Source organism: Manis javanica, chromosome 7 (genome assembly GCF_040802235.1).
Source record: "Manis javanica isolate MJ-LG chromosome 7, MJ_LKY, whole genome shotgun sequence".
Taxonomy (NCBI): Eukaryota; Metazoa; Chordata; class Mammalia; order Pholidota; family Manidae; genus Manis; species Manis javanica.
The window spans coordinates 125,166,748-125,192,969 of record NC_133162.1 but is presented as its reverse complement, the minus strand read 5'-3'; the positions used below and the strand labels follow the sequence as shown (position 1 = coordinate 125,192,969).

Below are 26,222 nucleotides of genomic sequence, written 5' to 3'. Positions count from 1 at the left end.
AGGTTCTTGCTTTCAAAAAAAAGCAACACGAGGTCAGAGAAGCTCTCACAACAGGGCTAGCATGTGACTCAGAACTTGAAAGAGTCTCCTTAAGTGGAAAAAGTTATTCCAAAATAATGGGACAGCGTCAATAGAGGCACCGCAGGCATAGAAAAGCCTGGCATCATTAAAGTAAGGCAAGGAAGCCGGTGGAGTTCTCAGGTTGGGTGTGTGTAGATATTCTCAGTGACTAAGCTGGACAAGTATGTTCATTCCTGGGGGACTCTAAATTTCATTCTGTAGGCAGTGGAAAAATACAGATTTATGTGACAAGAAAATCCATTACAAAACGATGATAGTTAAGGGAATAAATCATGCAAGTATTAATTATGGCAATAGGAATTAATATATGACATATTTTGCTCTTACAGTCAATTGCCTTAGTGACTAGTTGTTTGTAGTAATGGAAGGGCAGGAGATGAGGGTGCCAGAGATGACTCTGAGTTTAGTAGCCTGGGTATTTAAAAGCATGATTAGCCTTGAAGAGAAACACAAATTAAGCTTTGTGTTTGTGAATGACAGTAGAATTCAGTGTTAGGCATGTAGAGTGTGATGTGTCAGTGGGATATACAGGTGGAGGTGTCCAAAACACGCTATTACCTCTGTGAGGATGATCTCCTGGGAAATCTATTCCTAGCTCCCTGTTGGATATATGGCTTTTATTTATATATTCCATCAACAAAAAGACAACCTGTCTAGCCCTGAGCCCATCATGATTCCCTTACCACAAACCATCTTCACTTTCCACTACCCCATGTGTTAATGATATTGCCATTTCACAAACTCCTTGTCTACTATCTATGGGTTGTTTTTAATTCCTTTCCCTTAATTCTCATGTTTACTTAGGCATCAAATCTTACTAACTTTTTCCTTTGCAGTGTCTCTCAGTTCCACATATCTTTTGACTCTTCAAACTCTGGGTCCTTATTTTCGATAGTGTAATGACTAACTTCTAATAGAGCCCTTGCCTCCATTCTGCCGCCTAAGCATCCGCTCTGTCCACCACGACAAACTTACTCTTCGTAAAACTCTAAATGGATCTTATCACTCCCTTTCTCACAAACTTTCGTTGACTTTCTGTCATCAACCCAGGAAAGTTTAAATTCCTTAATATAAAATTCATAATATATCTCCTCTGGCGTTCTCTCCAACCAAGCTGACTGTTCAGCCCCTAGGAACCTACTTTTCTCTCTCCCAGCCTTGTTTCATTGCCTGCAATTTTACAGGGTATATGGAGGGTGAAAGGTAAGTTTATAGAAAGACCTTGAAATGTAAAAAGACAGGGGCCTGACAAAGTCTGAGGTAGGCCTCTTTTGGACATACCTGCCTACCCTGCCATTCTGCAGTCACAGACCTTAGCATAGGGAAGGGGAGCAAAAGAAAAGAGGAAATTAGGAAGGAAGGAAAGAAAGAGAGGCATGGGAATCAGCCAGGAATGACACGAATATCAAGGTTCTAAAAAACTGTCTTTATGAATTTAAAAGGGATTATGTGTCTGAACTTCTCAAGGGCAAAAAGCAGGTCTTGAGTCTTTGTCTCCCAAGCACCCAGCGTAAAGGCTGGTGCAAAGCTGCTGCTCAGCAAACAGTTCTTAAAGGAATTGTCAGCAGTCGACGTTTTCTTCTTCAATTAAAAGATCTCAATTCCTTTCCTGTCTCCTCAGGTTGCATTTTTGCAGTCACAATGCTTGCTTTCTCTTTCCATGTGCCTTTTCCAAGATGTCTAGAACAATATTGAGGGGGGAAAAAACAACAAAACACAGAACTCAAAAAAGAGTTTTTAAGTTATGACATGTAATGGGAAAGTTGATATACCCCAACATAGTCATATTTTTTCAGTACATTTCCAGAATCATACTTGGCTTTCTGTCTCACTTCCAGCTTATGAGCAACTTTATCCATTAACTCCTTCCAACCACAATCATTCCTTTTCGTCACTCCCCTTGCTATTCCGTTGTGTTTTCCTCCTAATAAACGAATTACTCTGCTCTAGTTGCTAATGAAGTTCATTGTTTTTGCCTCCACCTCTTCTCCATCTTGCCAGACCATTTGGAATTCTAATCCTGTCCTGGATGCTAGCCTTCCTAGCTGACGATGGGTGTCATCTGCTAACAGCATGTATCATCTGTCAGCTTTAGGAGCTTATTTTCTCTTCTATCCATGTAAATCATTGATGAAATATTAAAGAATCAGTCCCAGAATGGAGTCCTGTGGGACATGATTTCTAATATCCCTGAGTTTGACATGAGTGCCATTGATAACAAGCGACCTACCACAGAGCCACATTTCCCCAGTGTGTTGACTGAATGCAGCCTTGGGAGAACAATCAGAATATTTTCTGGGCTCCAATAGCTATGGAAGGGTTTAGGGAGAAACTTAATATGCTCACTGCCACTTTTCTGTTTGGCCCTTTATTCATGTTAATGTATTTAATCCATTCGCAGGTCTATAAGGTAGTGTAGCCTGGTGGTTAATACCATGGGCCCTAAGGTTGGACTGCCTGAGGTTGCATTTTTACTCCATCACTTCCTAGTTTCCTGAACGTGGTAAGATATTGAAATTCTCTGTGCTTTAGTTTAATCACCTGAAAAATAAGGAGACGAGAATTCACTTCAGGTGATTGTTTTGAGATTCCATTGCTTGTAGAGAAAGTAAATGGTGTCTGGTACATAGTGAATCTGCTACAAATCTTAGCTGCTATTATTATCCCATTTTAAAGTTGAGAAAACTCAGGTTGGCATGTAATAGAGCCAAAATATGAGACCCTGGGGTGTCTGATTCCAGTCCTTAAGCTCTTCTACTCCACTGTTCAGACTTTTAAATTTATATCCCAGATCCTTCCAAAAGAGACTTCAGATGAGAATGGCCATAGCAATCAGAAATGCATATACCAAAAACTCATAACTTGAGAGAAAATATATTTTTTTGGTGTGGAGGTAGTTTATATTTGATTAAAATCTTTTTAAAATACAAGTTATTTTATGACAAAAGAAATCAACCTAAATTTAAAGTAAAAATCATAGAACTTAGGTTTAGAAATCTATAGGGATAATTTAGTTAGTTCAAAATAAAGTTAATAAGAGACACTTCGGAGTTGTTTTTTTTCCTTTTCCTTTTTTTTTATCTAATTACATAAGTGGTAAGTGCTAGTAGAAAATTTAGAAAACCATGAGAAGCTCAGAGGAGGAAAATCATTCATAATTCAAAAACTAATGGTAATCACTGTTAATGATTCCATATAAATACTCTTCAGTGTTGTTTTCCCTAACACAAATTTACTTTACAAAATGGTATCAAAATATATATGCTATTTAAGTAGCCTGCTTTTCTTCACTTGGTAATAGCTTCTAAGCATTTCCCATGTCATTATTTTATTGATTTTTAACATCTGTAAAACCCATTAAAAAATAATAATAATAGCCATAATAATCGAACTAGTCCCCTCTTGGCGGACATTTAGGTTGATTCTATTTTCTTTCCTACTATTATAAATAAAATTGTCATGTAGAGCCTTTTATTATGTTGTTGCATAATTCTCTCATTATGCACAAATTCTTTTTATCCTGAACAGATGGTTAGCCAGCCTCTGTTTGATCACTTCCAGTAACAGGGAGCTCACTTCTTTGCCAGACAGCTCATTCCATTTATGGACAACTCTAATTGTTAGAAAGTTCTTTATTTTTAACTAAAATCTGTTCTTCTTAACTTATACTCATTGATTCTAGTTTTGTGGTCTGGAATTACCCAAAGCAATCTTTCCTTTTTGTCCCTGGCAGCCCGTCAGATACTTGAGGAAGGCCATAATGAAACTCCCTAAGTATTCTCTTCCTGCAGATACATATCCGTGCTTATGAGTCTCATGATAAAAAAAGATGAGGAACTGGAAGCAGCAGGGGGTTCCTCATGAAAGATATAAATTTGGTAACACCGTATTTCCCTTTCTGCTTTGGCCTCCTGGAAGCTCAGAGCCTAATTTGTTGCCCCATCTTTGTAACAGTATAACCTTATCACCTGCATATATGTGCACTATCTTTTCCCTTAACTCATATCATCTTATTTTGCCTATATTTTTTCTTAAAATATTTACTGAAGTATATCTCTGTAAGTTCTGTCTGTACCTCTACGGTACAAGATATATTATGATCAAGTAAGTTTCTCTCTTGCCTTTAGCCATTTTTTGGTATGAAATTAGTTGGTCATTTTTTTATCCCTCTCACCATTTTAGCATCCATGCATGTCTTTTACTCCCCAAAGCTGCCAGAACAATGGAATAGTTTTGATTGCCTACCCCTTTTCTCTTGTGGAAAAGCTTAATGGAATTGAAGGATAGAAAACCTCATCTTAATCTTCCTGAATCATTAACAGTGTCTATCAAATTGTCCGTCTCTCCCTTGTCATCCAGCACTATCATTTCTGCTCTTGAAAGAAGTAAGAGCTTGTATCTCAACAGCCCTCAGATCAATAATTAACATGCGTTTGGCACTAAAGGGTCAACAAACCTTTCCATACCCACATGAGGATGGGTGACCCTCCCCGCAGGACCTCTGAGAGGATGGTGGTGTTCTCCTCATTTTTCCCTAAGGGAACAAAGGCTCTGAGAGGTAAGACTTGAACCCAGGTCCTCTAACTCTTCAGAAGAGGTCTGAGCTGACGCAGGCCACAAAGATTCTACTACAGTTGGACGGGAGACAGGTGACTCTGCATGTTCCTCCTTTCATTCGGGAACCCAGCTCTGATTATCCTCTTCCCACAGAGAGAAGCGTGGTGGCTGCCAGTTGCATATGGCTTGATGAAGATAGGAGAGGACATAAAGGCGGCCCCCCTCCTTCCTGTGCTCCCGGATGAGAATCAAGCAGATTGTTTCCCATTTGGATGAAGTGGATGTGAGAAACCTAAGGCAGCAGGCAAACCTCAATTGGGTGAGAATAAAAAATACTCCCCCAGCGCCCTTCAGGCAGAGAGGTTCTGCTTACAGCAGCCAGGATAAGGCACCAGGGCTGTCTGCGGGCCAGAGAGCTAGCATGTTTCTGCCCCAGGAGCTTCCTTCCTGCATATCCCCTCCTGAAGAGAGGCTGCAATTCCCTTCGGCCTCCCTGGAAGACCTCCGCGCTGGCAGGCTGGCCTGGTGTAACAGCTCAGAGTTGAAACCTTCTTAAAAATAGCTCTGTTCCCTTCTGGGTTGAGCAACTCACACTTGAAAAGCTCTTTATTCTTTATAATGAGTAGAGAGCAGGGACTTTTCATTGAAAAAGAAGAGCTATAATGTGAAATAAAGGCAGACTGAGGGTAGTCATTCTTCTGAAGCAGTGGACAGAGAGGGCTTCAGCACTCAGCTTTTACAGGCATCAACGCTTTCCTCCGATTATTCCTGGAATAGAGGCGTGGAGAGGCTTTTGAGTGGTTCTTGCTGTCAAAAGCACCTGTGTGGCAGGCAGGCAGCATTTCAGGTGACAGCAATGGCTGGAGACCAGCAGAACAGCCTGAAGTTGAAATTTCAATCTAATTAATCGACTGCAGAAGCTAAAGACATGAAAGACAGGCACACCTCTTTGCTGTTCTAAGGCTCTTGTCCATATGCCTGAAAAGAGCGGGAAGAGCTGAACATAAAAGGGTGGGGTGGGAGGTCAGGAAGCTGGTGCCTACCTGGGCAGCAAGAGCCACTGGTAGGTGTGTGCCAGGGAATCTTGCCTGTCAGAGAGGCCAGAGTCCTCAAGTTACGTCTTTTCCAGAAAGAAAAAGGAGTTCAGATGGAGAAATGAGGTAAAGCCCTTGGTCGATAATGTCAAGCCTTGCTTCAATGTATTTTCTTTTAATAAAATAAAATTCAAGTCTCAGGATCCCATTGGGCCAGTGAGAAGTTCAGTCTCAGCTATGATTTGTCCCTCCCCTTCTACTCTGCACTGCAGTGAGCATCTGGGAGGCATGTGTGACATGGGAAAGAAGGGTGAGACATCTGATTTAGACAGGGTCATTAATGCTAGGTATCGGGGTGGCAGGGGCTCCAAATCACTGCGTCTTGAGACAAGAAGTTTATTTCTTACTCACACAAAGTCCAATCAGGACGTTCCTGGGCAGGAAGCCACCCTGAGCAACGCTCCTGGTGGTAACTCAGGGATGACCACTGTGGGCTTTCCAGTCGTCCACCGGGCTTGGCAATCCTCCTACTGCTCAGAGCAGAAGGAAATTGGAGCTGACAAGGGAGAGATCATGAGGATGTCTTTATGGGCCAACTAAAAGTGGCCTACATTACTGCAACCCCCATTCCATCAGCCCAGACTCAGTCACTTGGCCCCACTGAGACACCAGGGGGCTGGCAGAGAAATAGAGTTGACCTGTGTGCCTGGGAAGGGGAGGCAAAGTAGATATTGATGACATTCAGCAATCTCCACCAAAGTATCTAATCTTCAGGCCACATGTTTTTTTTTTCCTGTTATTCTTTCTGCTTACCCACCAGGGTCCGTAGAAATCTAGTGCTCTCCACCATAGTGGAATTCGGTGAGGCTGGAGGTCATGCCCTCTGTGGCTTTGCCATCTCTCCTGGTAAGGGTCATTCTGCACCCATCAAATTCGAATCCTTCCCTGGGAAAGTTGTTTGTCTGCTTCTCTCTGATCCTCCTCTAGAACTCCCAGTGTAACCCTTCAACATGCTTAGCCTTTCACAGAGGAGAAAAAGCAAATTTACCTCGAAAGAGCTTCAGCTTCAGCCAACCAATGGCCCAACCACCTTCTTGGAATAAAGGGAGGAGAAAAATACAGGCAGTGCACTACGAATCAACATTTCAATGAATCATCACACCACCAACATGCATGGGGCCCTTGGTATTCATGAGGCATTTGACTCAAGACCTTCACAAACTTTCAAATCAAGAATTTCATCTCTTTTAATGATCTCTTTTACTTCCATCAGAAAAAGAGATAGCTTTTCTTTCAGCATCATTTTCATAAAGATAGAAAGTTCTAGTCACTGTGACAGGGTAAGGAGAGCACAGGACACACAGTGGAGATGGAGAGGTTGGTCAGCTGACCAGGCTGTCACTAGCTAAGTGAGCTGGTGCTACTTTCCATCATGAGAGTGGCCAGGGCCAAAGGCCTAGCAAAATAACCAATTGCTACCAACCCTGGACCTCTGAATCTCTCATAGATGGTGAAACATTTGTTGTGACAAGTAGTATAGTTTGTTTTAATTTTCCTAAGAGACAAAACTTGGTAGAAGTTCATCTGGTGGTTTTTATGAGCTCAAATCTCTAAATCGCATAATTCTGGGAATTATATTCCATGGGACTCAAGGAAATTCAAGTGCCATTCCACAGCCACAGAAACCTCAGAGGAATTTGGGTTCATGTGAGTGACTTCAAAAGGGAGATATGGGGAAGTAGTCTGATTTTCAGAAAGGGGAAAAGGCGGGAATCATGGAAACTGCAAATGTGCAAATGTATAACTTGGAGGCTATTCCATTTTAATACTCATCTACATTGTACTGATCGACAGATAATTTGTGAGTTTTTTAGAAGAATATGATCCTCACTAGAGCATGAATGATTGTGCCACCACCCTCCGACTTTCGCATGTTGAAATCCAATTCCTCCCTGTAGTAGTGTTTGAAGATGGGGTCTCAGGGTGGTAATTAGGTCATGAAAGTACAGCCATCATGGTGGGATTAATGCCCTTATAAAAGGCAGCAGCAGAGAGCTTTCTTTCTGTCTGTCTCCGTACACACACACACACACACACACCGTGTGAGGACATAATGAGAAAGTGACAAGCAAGGAAGAAGAAGTGAGCTCTCACCAGACCCAACCCTGCTGGCACAAGGATCTCGGACATCCCAGCCTCCAAACTGTGCTCAAGCCTCCCGGTCTACAGTAATTGGTTATAGCAGTCCACAGTAAGACAACAGTCGTTTCAAATTATGATGAGTTTGCTCAAAATAAGTCATACCTAACTCATTTTTTTTCCCTTTTTACTTGGACTATTAAACTATCAGGTTAGGGGAATCTCATAGACCTGCTTTAATCTTGATTATGTTGAAGTCCTCAGTAGTAATATATGTTGATGGATTGGAAGCTGTTGAACAATCAAACATAGAGAGTTATTTAAGATTGAGCTTCGGGAACAGCCAGTTAATAACAAATTGCTCTTACATGTCTAAAGTCTGAGGCAGTGTATAAATAAACTGGTGTCAATCCAGTACAGAGAAAAACATCAGCTTTGTTTTGGATAGAACTGATGGGAGAACATTGCTGATTATGCACCTATATATTATGTCCCCTAATAGTTCCTAATATTCAAACCTCACACTGTTGAACTTCCCTGTCCAGTCATGGGCATAGCTGGACCACTGCTGGTCTTCCGTTGGGGGCCGCTCAGGGCTCAGTGGGAGAGGAGAGTTTGTATTCCCTGAGGAGAGGTGGCTTCAAAGGACTCAGTCAGGCACTTTTCAGTGCCTTCTCCAAAGTTTGCCAAGCACCAAATACGGTTGGAGGTAGAGGGAGTGGACTACAAGTGGTAGAAGTTATGATCCTGACATTTTGGGAAGGGCAGAAATTCTTATTTTACTGGCCAAGCCAGGAATGCATGCAAAGAGAGAGTGCTACTTCTGGGAAACAATGAGGAAATTTAGAGTCTTTCCTCTAAAAATGCTGTTTCAGTCAACATTTTGCTATTTGGTTCATATGAATATACAGAAAGAATGTGTATCTTTTTTGAAGTTGATACTAAAATAGGAAGAATAGCTGACATGACAAATAATGGAACCAATTTTAAAAATTATCTCAGTTGAGCACAACCTAGGCTGGCATCTCCTAGATACAATTAAATAGCAATAAATATCAAGGCATTTATTTAGGTTGAACAAATTTAAAAAGAAAACTCCATACACAATGCTGTTGATTAGATACAGGTTAGGGACAGATGGCTTTGACATTAATTTAAATAAAAATGTTCTAGGGGTTTCAGTTCATCTGAACTGAATATGACAACTTTTATATGCCTGCTAAAAATATTAATGTGGTCTGCAGCTGCATTTCTTGGACAAATGATTGAGGGTATTCCATGGCACGTGGTCCTGTGCTGGGTCCTATGAGTTGACGGTAATACAGGGTCTGGAGTAATCTGTCCAGTGAAGAGCACATTCTTTAAAAGCAGCATTCATGGATTTACATGGAGCACTGATGGAGGCTTAGTTCTGTTTCTTCTACTAAGTCATGGGTTCAATATTTGAATAAAAGAATTATTTTACCTGGAAATCACAGAAACACTGATATGACTAAATTACACAGTAAGGAAATTTAGTATCTTTTATACTAAAAAATATCCAAAGATAGAGCAAACATGTTATAATTGGAACCAGGGATCTATTTCTCTGCTCTTCTTCAAACTCTTCTAGCCTCTAGATGGAGACTTTTTCTTCAGACTGGTTCCTCTTGACGTTGGAAGATGGCTACCGTCAGTCCTGAGACAAAATGCTTCCTCCTTGGAAAAATCTCTCCTCCAACCATTGAACCAAAGTTTTCACATCCAATCTAATTAGACTAGTTTGTGTCACGTGCCCATCCCTGATCTAACAGCAGGCTCTGGAGTGATGCCATGTGCAGAGTGGCTTAAGCCTAAATTCTGAAACAAATCCCTTGCAAGGGATTAGAGGTACTATGCTTGCCTTGAGTCGGGAATAGGGACAGCTTCCTCAGACATTCAGGCAACATGGAAGACGGGAGCTCTTATAAATAACATCATGTTTCTGTTTGAAAGAAGGAAAATAGTGGGAATGGATGCTAAATAGGCTGCCAGAGAAGAGAGAAGGTCTTACTGGATAGTGGGCCTGGGGAAAGAGAAGTTGGACAGCTTTCCTTTCTCTTTCAGGAATACCTGTCCTCTCTTAGAGGTGGTACCTTTCTTTATGTGGTCATAACTGTAACTCTGACCCTCAAACCCTTGCCCAGTGTGTATTCAATTGTCCTGCTTCTCTGTGTCTGACTGTATCAGATAAATTCTGCCGGGCCTGGGAGCTGGGAGTAGTAGGAAGGCTAACTGTGCCAAGGTCCAAGGTCCAAGGTCCACTCTCCAATATATATTTACTAGAAGTAAAGCTGACCTTTAGATCTTCATCTGTTGGTTCCTGTGTCTATTTCTAATTAATGTATAACCAATAGGAGGCATCATCAGCACCCCGAAAAACCTCAAGAAGTATGCCCTCAGGAGCAAGCCAGTACCTAGAGGTTCTGGGGATGCTATCACACAGAGGAAACGTGGTGTTCAGTCTTGAGACACTCAGCTGCCATCAGATCTCTTGATACATCAGATATTCAGAAAGTTCAAAGGGTGCACATTTTCACAGGCACAGCTGTGGAGAAGGCTGCTCTGCTGGTAATGAGAATTCTGTCATTGGAAGTATTCACACACAGGCTGGGTGAAAGTCTTTCAAGTATGTTTTAAAATAAAGGTCTGTACATTTGGGAAGCTGAACACAATTATTTCTATAGTACACTCCAACTTCTCATTCTAGGGAGCTCTGTTTCATAGACATTTTAGACCTGTGGTTTTCTAAGTAGGACCCCTGATGCAGCATCGGTGTCACCTGAGAAGCTGCTAGAAATGCAAATTGTCAGGTCCCACCCTAGACCTCCTGTGGTGTATTGAATTATGTTTCCCCCTAAAATGATGCGGTACAGTATATCAGAATGTGAAACAGGGTCATTACGGATGTAATTAGCTAAGTTAAGATGTGCACACTGGACTATGGTGGACCCTTAATGCAACAGGACCTGTGTCCTTGTAAGAAGAAGAGCCAGACACAGAGAAACAGGTACACAAGAGGAGAATACAGTAAGATGATAGAGTCAGGGAGTGAGGTTTGCAGCTTCAGCAAGTATCTCCAAAGATTGCCAGCAAACCACCAGAAGCTAGGAAGAGGCACAGAAAGATTCTTCCCTACTTAAGGAAGTTTTCAGAGGAAGTATGGCCCAGACAACACTTTGATTTCAGACTCTTAGGACCCAGAAATGAGAGAATAAATGTCTCTTGATTTAAATGAAATTTGTGGTTACTTGTTAGGCAGGCCTCAGAAATGAATACACCACTGAATCAGAAACTCTCCCAGCAATGTGTATCTAATAAGCCGCCATATGATTCTAAGGCGCACTAAAAATCGAGAACCTCTGATTTCTCTTCTAGATCTAGACCGATGCCTGTCACGCTGATATGCGTGTAAATGAATTAAAGATTTTGTTAAAATGCAGATTTTGATGCAGTGGATTTGGGCCAGGGCCTGAGATCTGCATTTCCAACAAGCTCCCTCGTGATGCCATACTGCTGGCCCAAGGAGCAAACTGCATGACAAGGGTCTAGATTAGTATTGGCCAATAGCACTTTCTATGATGACGGAAATAATCTGTATCTGTGCTGCCCCTAAAAAAGTCTCTGGCCACATGTAGGTGTTGGATCCTTGAAATGTGACATTCTGAGAACTGAATATTTAAATTTTATTTAATTAATTTGAATTTATATAACCGTATGTATCAAACAGTGCAAGTTATCCTCTTATTCCTAGACTTAAATGCCCTGTTTTGCAAAGCCTGCAGGACTCAACTTTGTTCATCTGAATTATCCACAATTTAGCAGTCAGGACTGGTGGTGATATGCCCTATGCAAGACTACGTGTGCTCGATAGTATCTTAGGAACCACAGGGGAGCACAGAATAAATAGATTAGGGGATCTTCGCCCTTAAAGAACTTCCGCTTATAACTGACTCCGCTTATAACAGAAACTCATACCAGTTTCTGCCAAGCCTGAAAGTGTTAGTGCAGTGTTAAAGTGGGGGGAAGCGGGGAATTAAGCAATAATTAGAAGAGAGATGCTTGGCAGGGAGTTTTTTATCTCAAGGCTACCAGATTTTGTTCATGGAATTTGAGAACATGAGTGATTTGCATATGTTGCATAAATTTGCATCTTGTATTCAAGAGACCTGACTCCAAGTCTATGAAGTACAGTTTAATTAATTAGTGGAACCTACTAGTGTTGTATTCAGAACAGAATTTAGGGCATAACACACATGAACTAGCTAGCTGTTGACAATAATTCAGAAAATTCCAGATCAGGACAGGAGACACAAAAACAGGAGCAGAAGAAATTCATAGCTGACGGGGAAGGAGAGGTACCAGGAGCTTTGTTATCCCAAACCCCTGCCTTCTGTGCACCTTGAGCCTTTGTGTATGACATGGTTCAACTTCTGCGAACCTCACTAGGTTAAATGAATGGAATTATGTCTTTTTTGCCAGCTCCGTGTCTGTCTCCATGTCTTTGGCATACCCACCCCCTTGTCTTGCTTGCTTGCCTACAACTGAATTCCGCATGGAGAGTTTTAAAGCAGTAGATAGCTTTAAAGACAAAAGGCAGAGCAAAAGAGAGGATGCTAGGACCTGGGGATAGAAAGTTAAATGCACGGGATCTTTGCCATGTAGAAGGCCAATGCTGCAGCAGGGGAAATGGATATAGGAACCACCATACTGTGTGCAATGGGAAATGATAAAGGTGCCACCTAGGAAGAGAAGGGCCCAGACAAAACAGAGAAAAACTCCTCTCAAATGGAGGGTGGGAAGGAAGTGTCCACACAGGAGCAGCTTAAAGAGAGACGTGTGAGCAGGACAGTGGGGCCAGCCAATGAGAACATCATGTGCAGAAATGGCGTGGTGTGTTTAGCAAACTGTATCACTGAATGTGAGGGGAAGAAGGGTCAGGGAGAGGTAGAAAAATCAGAACCAGCCTGTAAATACACTATGAACTTGCTTTTAAGAACAAGGAGAATGTAACTAAAATAGAGCATGTTAGTCCACCTCACCTGTGAATGAAAACGTGCCGGAAATCCAAACAGAAAGGCTAAGAGATCTTGCCCCTAGAACAAAGTCATCACCGCCTAGAATCTCCTGACCAGTATCTGCTGTAAATCTGCCCTTACATTTCCTACATTCTCTGCCCCTTTCTAGGAGAACCTGACTTCTTTTATGACACAAGTTCACTAGAAACCAACACCTACACAGCGTATAAGCCCTGTTTGCTGCCTGTCATCAAATATACCATCTTGCCTGCTGGGTGGCTTGTAGAGGTCGGTTAGACAGAGCTGACGGGTCATCTGGAAAAGATCATACTAACGACCTGAAAGTTTCCCCTCAGATTATCCCACCTCTTTGCTGAGTTGGTATTTACTGCTCTCCTTTGGAAACTCAAGAGTAGAATGTGGTTCCTGCCTGCAGCGCCAGATACTGAGATTCACCTGGTGCCCCCAGTGGCCAAATCTGAGCAACACAGACGCATCACAGTCCAGCTAGCATGACGCAGAGACTAAAGCCAGGGCTTCGCCTGCCTTGCCCATGTAGCCTCACTGTTATGAGAGGAGTGGCTTCCACATCTCACTGATTCACTAAATATTTCAGAAAAGCACAACATATAGGGTATAAAATAACTAATAGTCATGTACCTGCTCCTCAGTTTAAGAAATAAATTGCAAGATCAGTTGAAGCCTTGGTGTATCCCTCTCTAGTCACATTCTTTCCTTCCTCTCAAGAAGTAATCACTATCCTGAATGTGGTGTTTATCACACCAAATAGTTGTCTGTATATGGATACTATGGTAACCATATTTTTAAAAATATCTTAATCTTTATAAAAATATTATCCAGTTTTTATTGGTATTCCTGATAAAGTTTAACAACTGGCTTTCCAAGGAGAAAAAAAAAGACCTGATTAACATCTACGAATTTCCATGGTGTAAATATTCCTACCATGTCCAATTTCAAGCTACCACATTAAATAATAGTGAATAAGGAGTTGGGAAGAGATGAGCCCGATAGGTGGGAGTCAGCTCCAGCACCCCGCTGATTTGTTATTCTGCTCTATAGGTCCTTTGGTAACTTGATTTTACTAAACATTATTATATTTGGGATTTATTCATGTTGACACATGTATTTCTAGGATTTTTCACTTCTACTGCCATATAGTGTTGATTTATGAATGCACTAAAATTTACTTTTCCTTTTAATGGATGTTTAGATTGCTCCGAATGTTTTGACTCTTAAAGATAAACGCTGTAAAAATCATTTTTGAGCAAATTTTTGGTGCACTGGTGCAAAAGACTCCAAATCTCCGAGTGGAATTGCTGGGTCCTAGACACACATTTCAGCATGACTAGATTTTGCCTGATTTTCCTCTGAAGTAACTATAATGATTTACCCTTCCATTAGCAGTGTATGAGATTCTCATTAGCCTCATTTCCTCCTACCCTAAGTTTTGACAGATTTCTAGACTGATGGTGTCCCCCTGAAATTCCTATGTGAAGCCCCAGCCCCATATGTGACTGTATTTGGAATAAAGCCTTTAAGAAGGAAATCAAGGCTAAATGAGGTCAGAAGAGTAAGGGCCTAAGCTGATGAAGCTGGTGTTCTTATAAGAAGAGGAAGAGACAGCGAGCTCTCTGTCTCCACCCCTGGATAGGGGAGAGGCTTTTGAAGACACAGGAAGAAGATGGCCATCTACAAGCCAGAGAGCTCTCACCAGAAACCAGATTGACTGGCACCCTGATACTGGCTGACATAACTGTGAGAAAACAAATGACTGTGGTTTAAGCCACCCAGTCTGTAATGTTTTGTTACGACAGTCCATGCACACTAATACAACAGACTTTAATTTTTGCCTTTCAACAAATGCAGTTTTTCTTTATTTTATTCCTTAGAAACTCTTTGTTTCCTCCAAATTAAACCTCAACTCTTACCTAGTTTGAATAAACTCCCAAACGGGTGTCTCCCTTAATAATCCACCTATTCATGTATTGCCCATTCTCCGTCTGCTTCACCCGGGCTGATTTTCTCAGATTCCCCAAGCAGATTCCCCAAGTGCTCACTCTCATCTCTGGGCCTTGCTAAGAATACCCTGCCTTCTTCCTCCAACATGTCCAAGTCCAACCCATTTTTTAATACACAAATCCCACTATCTAAGAGCTAAAACTCCTGGTATCTGTAGGCACAGAATGGAAATCTGATTTCAGGAGGAACAAAATAGCTGGTCTCAGGGATGCTAGGGACCTAGACACTGGATAGCGAGCGCTATTAGCTCCCTCTTCTCATGTCCAGTCCCTTCTTTGCTCTGCCTTGGGTTTATTCTCTCTTTTTACAGATACGCTTCTGCTAGACTGAAGGGGCTGACACAGAGCCACAGAAAGCTCCGAACATAAATCATCCCTTTCTGGACATTAACCTAAAAGAAAGAGCTGTTCTTTCTCATACTCCATTTACATTATCTTGGGGGTTGTTTTTCATTGGCCTGATTTGGATCAAGCCATTCTCTGGTTCAGTTATTCTGGTTGAATAGATAAGGTCCTGTGATAGGCAAGCCTGGGGAACATGCTCAAAGAGAGCTGTTCCAGAGGAGTTCTGCATTGTGCTATAATCATATGGTACTGTGACTGGCAAACCTGATCAAACCATATGAGCGTGGGAGATCAAATCTTCTAATGAAGGGAGTTGATAAACACAACCAAGAGCATCTACCCCCTGCCTGGTCCATGAAGACACACCTAGTTCTTGAGCTCCCACAGCTTCTCTTCATGTCTGACCTGTACTGTATCTAGAGCATCACTTAATTATCAAATATCTTGTGTTACATGCTAAATTGTAATCTTAAAGTTAGGGATCATGTCTTCACTTTCTGTGTGTCCTTCCTTTAACAGAGAACTAAGCATGGATGAGGCATCTGATAAATAAATATGTATCGATTCTTAGAACCAGTGGCCTGCTATCTCAGCTGGGAGCAGATCATTTAAATCCATTCCTATTGACTTCAATGGTAGTTTTAACTCAGATTAGAATTTTGAAGTTACAGTGAGATTCTGGAGATAAGAATACCACCAAAAATGTGTATAGTGCATTGCAGTTTAGGAAACATGCTCATGTTCTGTGGTCCTTACAACTGGAAAGAAGGCAGGAGCTACCCTCATTTGATAGATGAAGAAACTAAGGTTCAGTGTAGCGGTGAAGTGGCAGAAACAGAGGAGGCACATTCTGACTGGGCTTTGGGAGCAAACCTTGCTATCACAGCCCCTGGAGAGAGCTGAGTGTTGTGGGATGTGTGATAAGAGATCTTCTGGAAGCAGCACTCCAGGGGGCTGCCCTCAAGAAGCTCTGAGCAATTCTCCATCACGTGAAGGGTCCGTGAATGGACTGATCTGTGGAAGCTCTGCCTACATTTGGGCACTGGCTGCCTAGAACATGTGTTCGAAGCCTGGAACCAAAGCATCCTTGAGGCCCTGGACGTTACTGAGGAGAGATTCAGCCCACATTTAAATGCCAGATGATAGAAGCAAGTGGCCAAGTAGTGCAGGCATTTTTGCCAAGTTGGAATGAGAGCAAGTGTGACTAAGCCAATGGGACTAGAGGTGGCAAACAATTCATGTCTGGTTGGAACCAAGCACTGTGTTGGCGATAACACTTCCAGAATAAGCAAGGGTGACCATAAACCCGTGTTCCAAGGAGCCCTGTAAAGGAATGAGCCGCACACATTTCTGTTACTTAACAGAAATTCGTCAGTGCGACCCATCTTTTAACCTCAGCAAGAACAGAAATGTCGGCGATGTCATTGCCGGGCCTTCTCTGCCTGCTTCTAGACCAGAAGAAGCTTGTAAAGGCAAAACTTCTGGGCCCAGACGTCTTGTTTCTGTTGCTTTTGCCAGAGAGTTGCTCCAGAGGAGGTTTGCATTGTGTTATAATCACATGGTTTGCAAAATGATAGTTAAGAGTCTGTTAGCATTTCCACCCCAAACCTCATATTTTCAGCTGCTCACAGTGACTCAAATATAAGAATTCTCTTTAGGCTGAAATTTGGCACACAGGGTCTCAGGCCCAGCTGGGGAGCAATTTCAACCTTTTTTTGGGACCGGATTTCAATAACATCCATTTGGCTGTTTTTGAATAACAGCAGAAGCACAACAGAAGAGAAGTTAGCATTTTTATAGCAAAATGTTGCCATTATGTGACTCAAAAACTAGTACTGGGGTTAGGAGGGAACCCTATCCCAGCAACTCTCAATAAAACCCTGGCAGGTGATTAGCCTTTGAGTGGACTAAGCATGTATACTATTTTCTTAAATCTATATCAGAAAACCCAACTGCTAGTCTGTTGTTCAGAACAGAGGAAAGATTTTGTTTAATAAGGTATTGTAGTTTTGAAAAGCAGAGTTGACTCAGGAACAATGACACATACCAGTGGATATTGAATTTCTACGACACCCACTCCTCAGCGCAATTGGAGCAGTGGCAGATTTTAGGATGCAATTGAGTTCCCAGATATAAAGGAAAGAAATTGCAAGGGGGGGCAGGGGACAGGGAGAGGAAGGCAGCACCATGAATGCAAAGATACGAGAAACACTGCTGGTGATCTGAGATCAGGAACTCACGATCTCATCTTTCCTTCTGGAAGAAAGAAAAGACAAGAACTCAGATGTTCTTCTCCTCACTAATGACAACCCATCAACCTACAAATGACAGATTTCAAAAAAGCAAAATGATACCGAACTTAATTTTTTAGATGAAATATTTTAGAAAAAAAATAAAAGAAGTCATGGAGAATAACATAACATGTACCCATGTATCCATGTACCCACCATTTGGTATATGAACTTAAATGCTGCAAATACAATTGAAGCCTCCTCTGTAAATTTATCAGCTTATTTGATGATTTCCTTGTCTCCTACTATGAAGGCTTTTTTTATTGTTCTTTTTTCATAGAATGTTATCTCTCTAGTTTATATTTCATAGAAGTAATTATCTGTGATTTCTCCTCTTGCTTCCACATTATTAAAGTTTATGTAAATTCTGTTTAAATTTATGCCCTCCTGCCCCTGAAGTTCCTGGGATCCACCGTTGAACAGTAGTCATGTACATCAAGGTTGGGAACTTGAGATTCAAAAGCACCTTTCTAGGTTAAATTCAAATGAAGACAATCGTCTTCAATCTCTGCCAAACTGATGCCCTAACATACCTGAAAACTTTCTGGCTTTTCCATTATAGGGACAGATGCTCAGAGCCTCTAAATGCCAGACTTTGTCTGCTTTCTGCCATAACAGACTGCCTTTTCTGCAGGTTAAGAAACCCACCTGTTGAAGTGGCCACCAGTCCCACCCCTTCTGCTCCCACGAATGCCTTTGCAAATAGAAACCTTGATTTACAGGCACCTTGATTCTGTGTGAACCACCTCAGGTTCTTTTCTGATCTCCTATCCATTGGAGAGAGCTCCCAACCAGACTGTAAATAAAGTGGTCAAGTCTGAGAACTGAGACACATTTGACCTAAGAAGTCCCAGTGCCCCAGGCTATAGCAGTCACAGTAGTCGCCCCTCTAGAAGGCCTGCCCCTTCCATTCCTGGCCCACAGACTGCTTTTGTACAGGTGGCAGGTAGCCGTGTGCCTCAGAGAGGCTGGGCCCCTGGGCAGGAAGCAGCATTTCACACCAGGCAAGAACCTGAGCTCATGATTTCTTTCATGTAGGGGTTGTGTGACCTTATCTAAATTACTAAAATTCTCTGTGTTTCAGTGTGATTCCTATTATCAGAGATTGTTATAGCTGACATGCTGGGTTTGGCAGAGTTTAAAAAACAAACAAAGCTGCGAACCGGTTCTGTGGCTGAGTCACTGGACTAACCAACCATAGAACATAAGCTTCCTGAAGGCAGGGGTTTTTGTTTGCTTTATTCACTCAAACATTTCCAGCACCCAAAAACAGGGTCTGGCACATAGTAGATGCTCAATGAGTATTGGTTGAATTGAACTGACTTGAACCTCAGACTCACCAAATTTCAGAAAGGACTTTTTGTTATATGAAATAAAAAAATACTTGCAGCCCAAAGCACCATGGTACACAGACCTCGTTAGTCTGCAAACACCACCCTTTTCTGGGCTCTGTCCCCTCACCCCTCATAAACATGGTTATGATGGGATCTAAGTTGATACAGCATGACTCCATAGCCACACCTAATTAATTCAGGTGTGGGTACCTAACCCCAACTGGGCCAATCATAGTCCTTCCTCAGGAATCTGGAATGACACTGAAATTCAAGCTCAGTCTTGGTGCTTCTTGAACTGGGAGAAATGTGACCTTCTGGCCTGTCGGCAGTCGTATTTCCTGTGTACATGAGTCCCACAAAAAGGTTAGCTGTCAGCAGAAGGCCAGAATGAAGGATTGATGGAGAAACAAAGTCAGAAGATACACAGAAAATGCTCTTAGTTTTTAAGTACAGTTCCAGTTGTTTTTGAGACCCACTTACCTTCCAGTTATCAGGACCTGAGAAACACATGAATTTTCTTTTAACAAAGTCTCCTTTTCCCTCAGATTATTTTGAGGTGGGCTCATGCTAATTGCAGAGAAATGATCCTAGGAGCTCTTTTTTTTTTTTTTAAATATGGCTGTGAAATCTGAGCAAATTGCGCTTTACTTCCTATAACTTATATGTGCCCATTAAAGGTAAAAATTTTATACAAACTGGAAACACTGGGGACAACTATAGCCTAAACCATAATTGTAAACCTTTGGAAACTTACACCAAGAACAAACTACATAAGGCCAGGTATCTCAAGTCTACCGTTTAGCCATCTTTCACAACCCTTCCAATACAACCCTCTTTCTTTGTCTATGCAAACAGATGACCGTTCTGAGATTCTTCAAGTTTGCAATGCTGTGCTCCATCACCATGCCCTGGTTTTTCAATGTGGCACACTCCATAACTGGAAATAACTGGAAATTCTTTCTGTTCTTGCTGTTCAGTACTTAATTCTACAGATCTCTCTTTTTTATATTAGCTTCAAATATCTCCATGGTTTTGCTTTTACTTTTCTTTGAGGCTTCAAATATACAATTTCAAGTACTAACTCTCTCTATTAACCTGATTTTATTGCTGGGTTCCATGTTAATGTTTTGTTAGGCCACATGGCCATCTGTCTAAGGCCATGACTCTGACATTTATGCAGCTACCTGCACATATGTATGTTCTGAGGTACGCTTTTATTATTGTCTGCTTTCCGTTGCATGTGGTCAAAGGCCTAGTGACTGTTTGTAGGGCTCTTAGCCTGTGTAAGTGTGTGGCTTGAAACACAGAAAACATTATTCTCAGCAAATTGGATTCATGGAATATGACAAATGGAAATGATGAGGGAAATCTGAGCCCAGGAATAGAGACAGGATTCCATATTGAACTAGCCAAGAATGATGATTTTAACTGTTCCTACACTTAACTACCTTTTTTAATGCTTTGAGCTGAGACCTACTCTTAGAATGATTATTCCCTTGTATAAGTAATAAGTACTTGTTACTCAGTTGAGTTAGCTATTTAAGTAGTAAGAGTTTTCAGATTGGCTTTTTTAAATTGTTTACCATACGTTGTTATTCTTTAACGGGTCCTCTCCTATCCTCTCTCTCTCTCCATTCTCACATACACACACACACAGGTATTCATTTGAAAATCAGGACTTGAGGCTGGATTTGTACTTGGCCAACATCTTCAAGGTCACTGATGTAGCTTCTTGCCTCTGTTGTGTGGGAGCCAGGGACAGTGAGTCATCACGGTGAATAATGCCTCTGTAATACTAGCAGATTGTGTTTGTCTCCACTTGAAAGCTCTTCGTTTTAACAGAATAGTATTTCTCCATCCCGCCCACCCAAACAGCAGTCTGGATGGCTGAGAGGTAACAGTTGGATGAACACCAGCATCATTTCCATAGGATGGACTGTGCCCCTTCCACACACCCCCAACCCCCCAAGAAACCCCAGACTAGCAGCACCCCATGGAAGTTCTCAGGCCAAATTCTAGGCAGGTTTTGCTGACTAGAGATCACATTTCATCACCCCTTTTCTTCTTCTTTCTATCCCTTTCTTTTTTCCTTCTTTTGTTTTCTTTCCCCTTCCTTCCTTCCTTCTTCCCTTCCTCCTTTCCTTTATTTCTTCTTTTCTTTCCACTCACCTAGGATTACAATTATGCCTTTCTTTATTGCTCTTGCAGCACTACTTGTCCCTTTAGCCCTTTACTTTCTTTTCCATACAAACAAGAGTTTGTGACTTTGAGTTTGTAAAAATGATAATAATAATAATAATAATAATAACAATAATGATAATGATAAAAAGGAAGGAAGAAAGGGAAGGAAAGAGGAAAGAAAGTTTTCTATCCTAGAATCTACTCCCATATCCACTGCTTCCTCATGACTCCTCTTAAAGGACCCTTTATTTTAAAAGTGATCTGTATTCAGTGGAAATACAGTGCAGAGTGGCTGTGATAGAACGAATAATGGCAGAATGGGCATTACTGAGCCCCTAACCACACTGCCCAGTGTTTATACACATTAAATCCTCATTTCATTAAATCCTCACAACTGAAGTAAGCCTTAGTATCTTTTTTTACACACGAGTACATTGAGCTTCAGAGACATTGAATAACTTGCCCAAGATCACAGCCAGTAAGCAGAAAGGCAGAAAATATCTAGCTCTAGACGGTGCCAAGATCTATGCTTTTGCTCAGCTGCTTGGGTGAGTGGGGATATACTAACCAGTCTAGAATTCCGAGTTGTTTTACACCCTTCCCTTCTGGACACCAGTTTATGGAACAACTTGAAATGGTATGATTTTCTTTGATCATTCTTATGTCACTTCAGCTTAGTGCACCTCCTACACTATTGAATAACTTATCTGAGACATTTTGCCAGTCCTCACTCATGTCCTATATATGCCAATCAAAGTTCCATAGACTTAAGGTAATATAATTAACCATCCAAACTGGGACATTTTGGATAATGAAAAGAGTGCTGGTAATACCTATGCCAGGCAGCCCAGGACTGTCTCAGGCAACCTGGGACACATGGCCATTCTCTCAGGACACAGTATAACCAAGCTAATGTCTCCTATGGACAAAGAGAGGATGGTTAGTTCAGCCTTAACTAAACCATGTGAAAAACAGTAAAAGAGAGGATGTGGAGAGGGGAAGCTGGAATGGCCAGACCCAAACCTCTGTTTCATAAGCCGCTGCTGCAGTTCTGGGCCCGTGTGTGTGTTGGGAGAGGGAAGGTAAGCTGGAAATGACTCAAAATGAGAATGATCACTGTCCCCACTCCTTAAGGAAGTGGGTCTCAAACCTCAGTGTGTTTAAGAATCCCCATCATTTTTATTTAAAACAAGGATCTCCAAACTTCGTACCTTAGAGACGTTGAAAATATAGCCTGAGGTGAGCCCAGGAAATTGCATCTGAACACCCTTCCATAGAGATTCTGATCTAGGTAATTTATGAACTACCCTGGGAAGGCGAGCAGTGTTCTGTGACAGGAAGTCATTGCATACACGCACTACAAAGACAGACACAAGTTCAGAGGACATCCCTGTAGGACTTAATAACAAAATTGTTTACAACATGAAGATTTATTCACAGATATTGCCTATATGATCTGAGTCACATTAGAATCAAATAATTTAAGCCTTGTTAACCTTATAATTATTTTCAATGTAGACTTTCAGAGGTTCTTCACCATTTGTATGTGTGTGTGTGTATATATATATATATATATATATATATACCCACACATATGCTTAGTATCTTCATACTGAATTCAAAGAAAAAACAATATTTTCTATGCTTTCTGCTTAACACAGTAATAACAGCTGCCATGCATTGAGCAACGACCTTATGCCAGGTCTTGACATTACCTTGAATACAAATACTCAAAAAGTAAGTCATGTTAGCTGTTTTAGAGATGATGGCCACCAGGTTCAGAGAGGTTAGGAGACTTACCTGAGGTCTCACAGCTAGTAACTGGCAGACTTGCCATCTGAAACCAGAACAGTGGCCTCCTTGCCCTTGAAGTATTCAATGAATCCATAAGCACCCTATGAGTACTGACAAACACATGCTGGTAGACCACATCATGCACTGAAGCTACGATGACTTTTCTAGAAGAGTAATTCCTAGACAGAGAGAAGACATGCATGGTGACTTTGATATAAAGAGGTAGGAAAAAGCTGATTATCCATGAACATTTGAGAAACTTGGGGGTACCGCTCACCGTTTTCCAGGCTGGTCTTTGCATTTCTCTTTTGTTGGCTCTGCTGCCACTGTACTCTTTATTCGTATTTTCAAGGAACCCCAAGAAAAGCGACTGTGCTCTAATTGTGTCCCCTCCCCGAGCTCCTTCCGAGCACCGCGGGCTGGCTCCATACGCGGCGCGTGGTGTGGAAGGACTGGTGGCAGCTGCAGGTTGGTGTGTGACACATTGAGTAGTCATATTTCTCTTCTCGGTGGCCCTCCAAAGCCCTTTCCAACATAACTTTTCCCCATCTGTTCTCGTTTGCACTGCATAATAGAGGACAGGTTTTGGAACTTGGGATTCAAAAAAACATTAAGAGAAAATAAAAATGAGATGGAATTTGAGTCGAAAGAAACTCACTAGCTTCCCTCCCCCCCACCCCTCAGTTACTGGGATCATTACCAGGGTATTAAATCTATCAAGTTTTTACTCTAGACTAGTTGATTCTTTTCATGTGGTAGTGAGGAAATATGAGAACACTTAAAAATCTCTTGAAACTGTCTGCAGAGCAATAAGATAGACAGCATGGCCAAGCCATTAGCAGATACTGTGTGGCCAGTACCTGACTTTAAGCTTTTTCCACGTTGGCTTAGAATCTCTAAGTTACGCTAATTGTCTCATGTCTCAGGTTCCTTTTCTATAAAATGAATGTGTGATGTGAATTTGAGAATACTGAGAGACAGGGTTTTCCAAAGTGCCATAAGCCCACCTCTGTGAGAGCAATGACTGGTTTTGGAAGTGATACCAATGTCTTTAAATTGTATAAGTAATAAATTTCTTCTAACTTACATCAGAAGAAAACTGCAAATGGCACAATATACCTGTGATGTCATAGATACTTTTGCATAGGGTGAGAGGCTAAGCCAGGCATTTAAGATTAAAAAGTGAACAAATTTAGAGAAGAATATTCAGGAAATAATAATAAAAGTGAATACGGCAAAGTAAAAACAGAAGTACAAGAATGATGGCTTAGAAAGAAACTGCAGCAGGGAAGCCGTTCCTTTATTCTTTCTTTATGGTTTTTTTTAAAGCTTTATTGTGTGGGCCTCAGATTCCAGCGTCGCATGGCCCAGAGTCCGTGGGTCACAGCACACTCCCATCATGAGGCTAGTAGGGGTTTATAATCCTTTCGCGATCACAGCCCTTTTTGAGATTCTAATGAAAGTTAGATTTCCCCCAGAAAAATGTATATTCCCATAAACAAACTTCTGCCTATAATTTCTGGGTTTTCAGGACCACTTGGAGTCCATCTGTGAACTCCTGGAGATTCCAGGCGCATAAATTCAAGGTTGTGTCCATTTGCTTGGCAACCTCATTTTCTGCTTTCTTAAGTTCATAGGTTAGCAATTGAGCCTTTAAGCCATACCTTCTGCACTTCTGCAAGGAACACCATCTTCCTTCACTGCCTGCCCAGGGCAAAACCACCCAGCCGGCTGCCTGCAGCCATGGAGGAAATACAGAAAATGTCACTCTCTTTCCTTTCCCTTTTAAAAAAAAGAAAATCAGAAAGACTAGAAATAGGTCGCAGTTGGGACCTGTTGTTTGCCTGGCTCATTTCCTCTCCCCTTGGTAGCGGCTCCCTCCCACTCTGACAATGTGGTGCCTGTGAGAGCTGACTTTCTCTCAGGGCCATCCCTGACAGGCCCAAAGAGGGCACATGCCTCATGTCAGACCAGTCTGGGTTTTTGTGTTTCCCATCAGAACTTGGAAAGAGAGGTACATTAAATAAAACTCAGGACAGCTTTTCTTATTTGTGACTTCTGCAGAGAAGAGTGCCAGGTGCAAAGCAATGATCTATAAATGCTTTTGATGATATGGATTCCTTCAGTGGACCCTTTTGGGACTGAAAATGCTGTTTTAGGAATCCATAACTTCCATAACTCCCACCGTCATTCTCCACCCTGTTCCCTGAATACCCAGTTATTTGTGAGAAAAGTGGTGACAAGGTTAATGGTGAACATGAGCATGGACTGAAATCCCAGGCACCGTGCCCCCTTCCCCTGTGCATATGTGTGCCCGTCCTTAGTATCCTCAGCTCCCTCAGGGTGCAGATGGTGGTGTTAGTCCACTTTGTCGATAAGGAAACTGAGGTTATAGATGCAGAAAGTACTAGAACCAATATTCCAGACCTAGCATTATTTTCATCTAAACTTTGAACTTTTTCCTGCCTTTCTGTTGTTTCAAGCTGCCCCCAACACCTGCCATCACCAAGAATTTTTGTCCAGTTCTAGCCAGTATAGAGGTATATCTTTTTTTCCTTTTTAACTAAATGGTGGCATGTGATCCAATTTTCTAAATTTTGCTTTTTCCCCCCACTTACCACTAAATTGAGGAACTCAGTTCATATCAACACATTTAAAAAACTTCCTTATTGTTTTTTTTAAAGCTTCATAGTGTTACAGTATAAAGATGTAGCATAATTTAGGAACTCGGTGTCCTACTGACAAACAGTTAGGTTGTTTTCTTCTTTTTACATATAGCACAATGAAAACCTTGTACATCCATCATTTCACAACTGAGTGAGGACACGTGCAGGAAATATTCCTAGAATGGAATTTCAAGGTCAAAGGGTATGTGCGTTTGTAATTTTGCAATGTAATGTCAAGTTGCCCTCCACAGACCTGTACTAACTTCCGACTTGACACAATAATGTGTGAGTGTTAACTTGCAATATTCTTAATGATTCCAAGTTCTTGTTCTATTCCCACCTCTCTAAGTTTCATTTTCTCTAAAAGATCTCAGATTATTTTATTAAAAAGATAAACAGATTATTACACTCAGTTCCTGCCCCCTGGTCTCACACACACACACACACACATAAAGAATTTTTTCTGTAGTGTTTTCACCTTTGCTTAGAACTCCCTCCAACCTCCAAAGGAAGCTCAGAGGATACCCGGCTGGGATACTCTTAATGACTCAATCCTGAGTCACTGCCCACCCAGAAGATGGTTGATCCCCAGGCCCTTTATCCCTCAACCTTTCCATAGGGCTTCCAATAATGTCTCCCCCTCCCTGTCCCCAACCCGCACTGTCAGGCATGCCTGCCACAGGGCCCCGCCTCCAACTTTCCTGGGAGTTTGCATCAATTACGTG

General features: G+C 41.7%; 1 long non-coding RNA gene across 2 annotated transcripts; it reads right to left on the bottom strand.

Moving 5' to 3' along the window:
• Window positions 1-1,512: 1,512 nt before the first annotated feature.
• On the bottom strand, window positions 1,513-24,569 carry LOC140850625 (uncharacterized). Of its 2 annotated transcripts, none has more exons than XR_012133573.1 (4): window positions 24,496-24,569; window positions 23,109-23,422; window positions 22,838-23,010; window positions 1,513-1,761 (listed from the first exon to the last, which is right to left on the bottom strand). It is a non-coding gene; the product is annotated as an uncharacterized lncRNA (long non-coding RNA). The 2 variants fall into 2 exon arrangements; XR_012133574.1 differs by lacking the exon at window positions 1,513-1,761 and adding an exon at window positions 6,495-6,691.
• Between the last annotated feature and the right edge of the window lie 1,653 nt (window positions 24,570-26,222).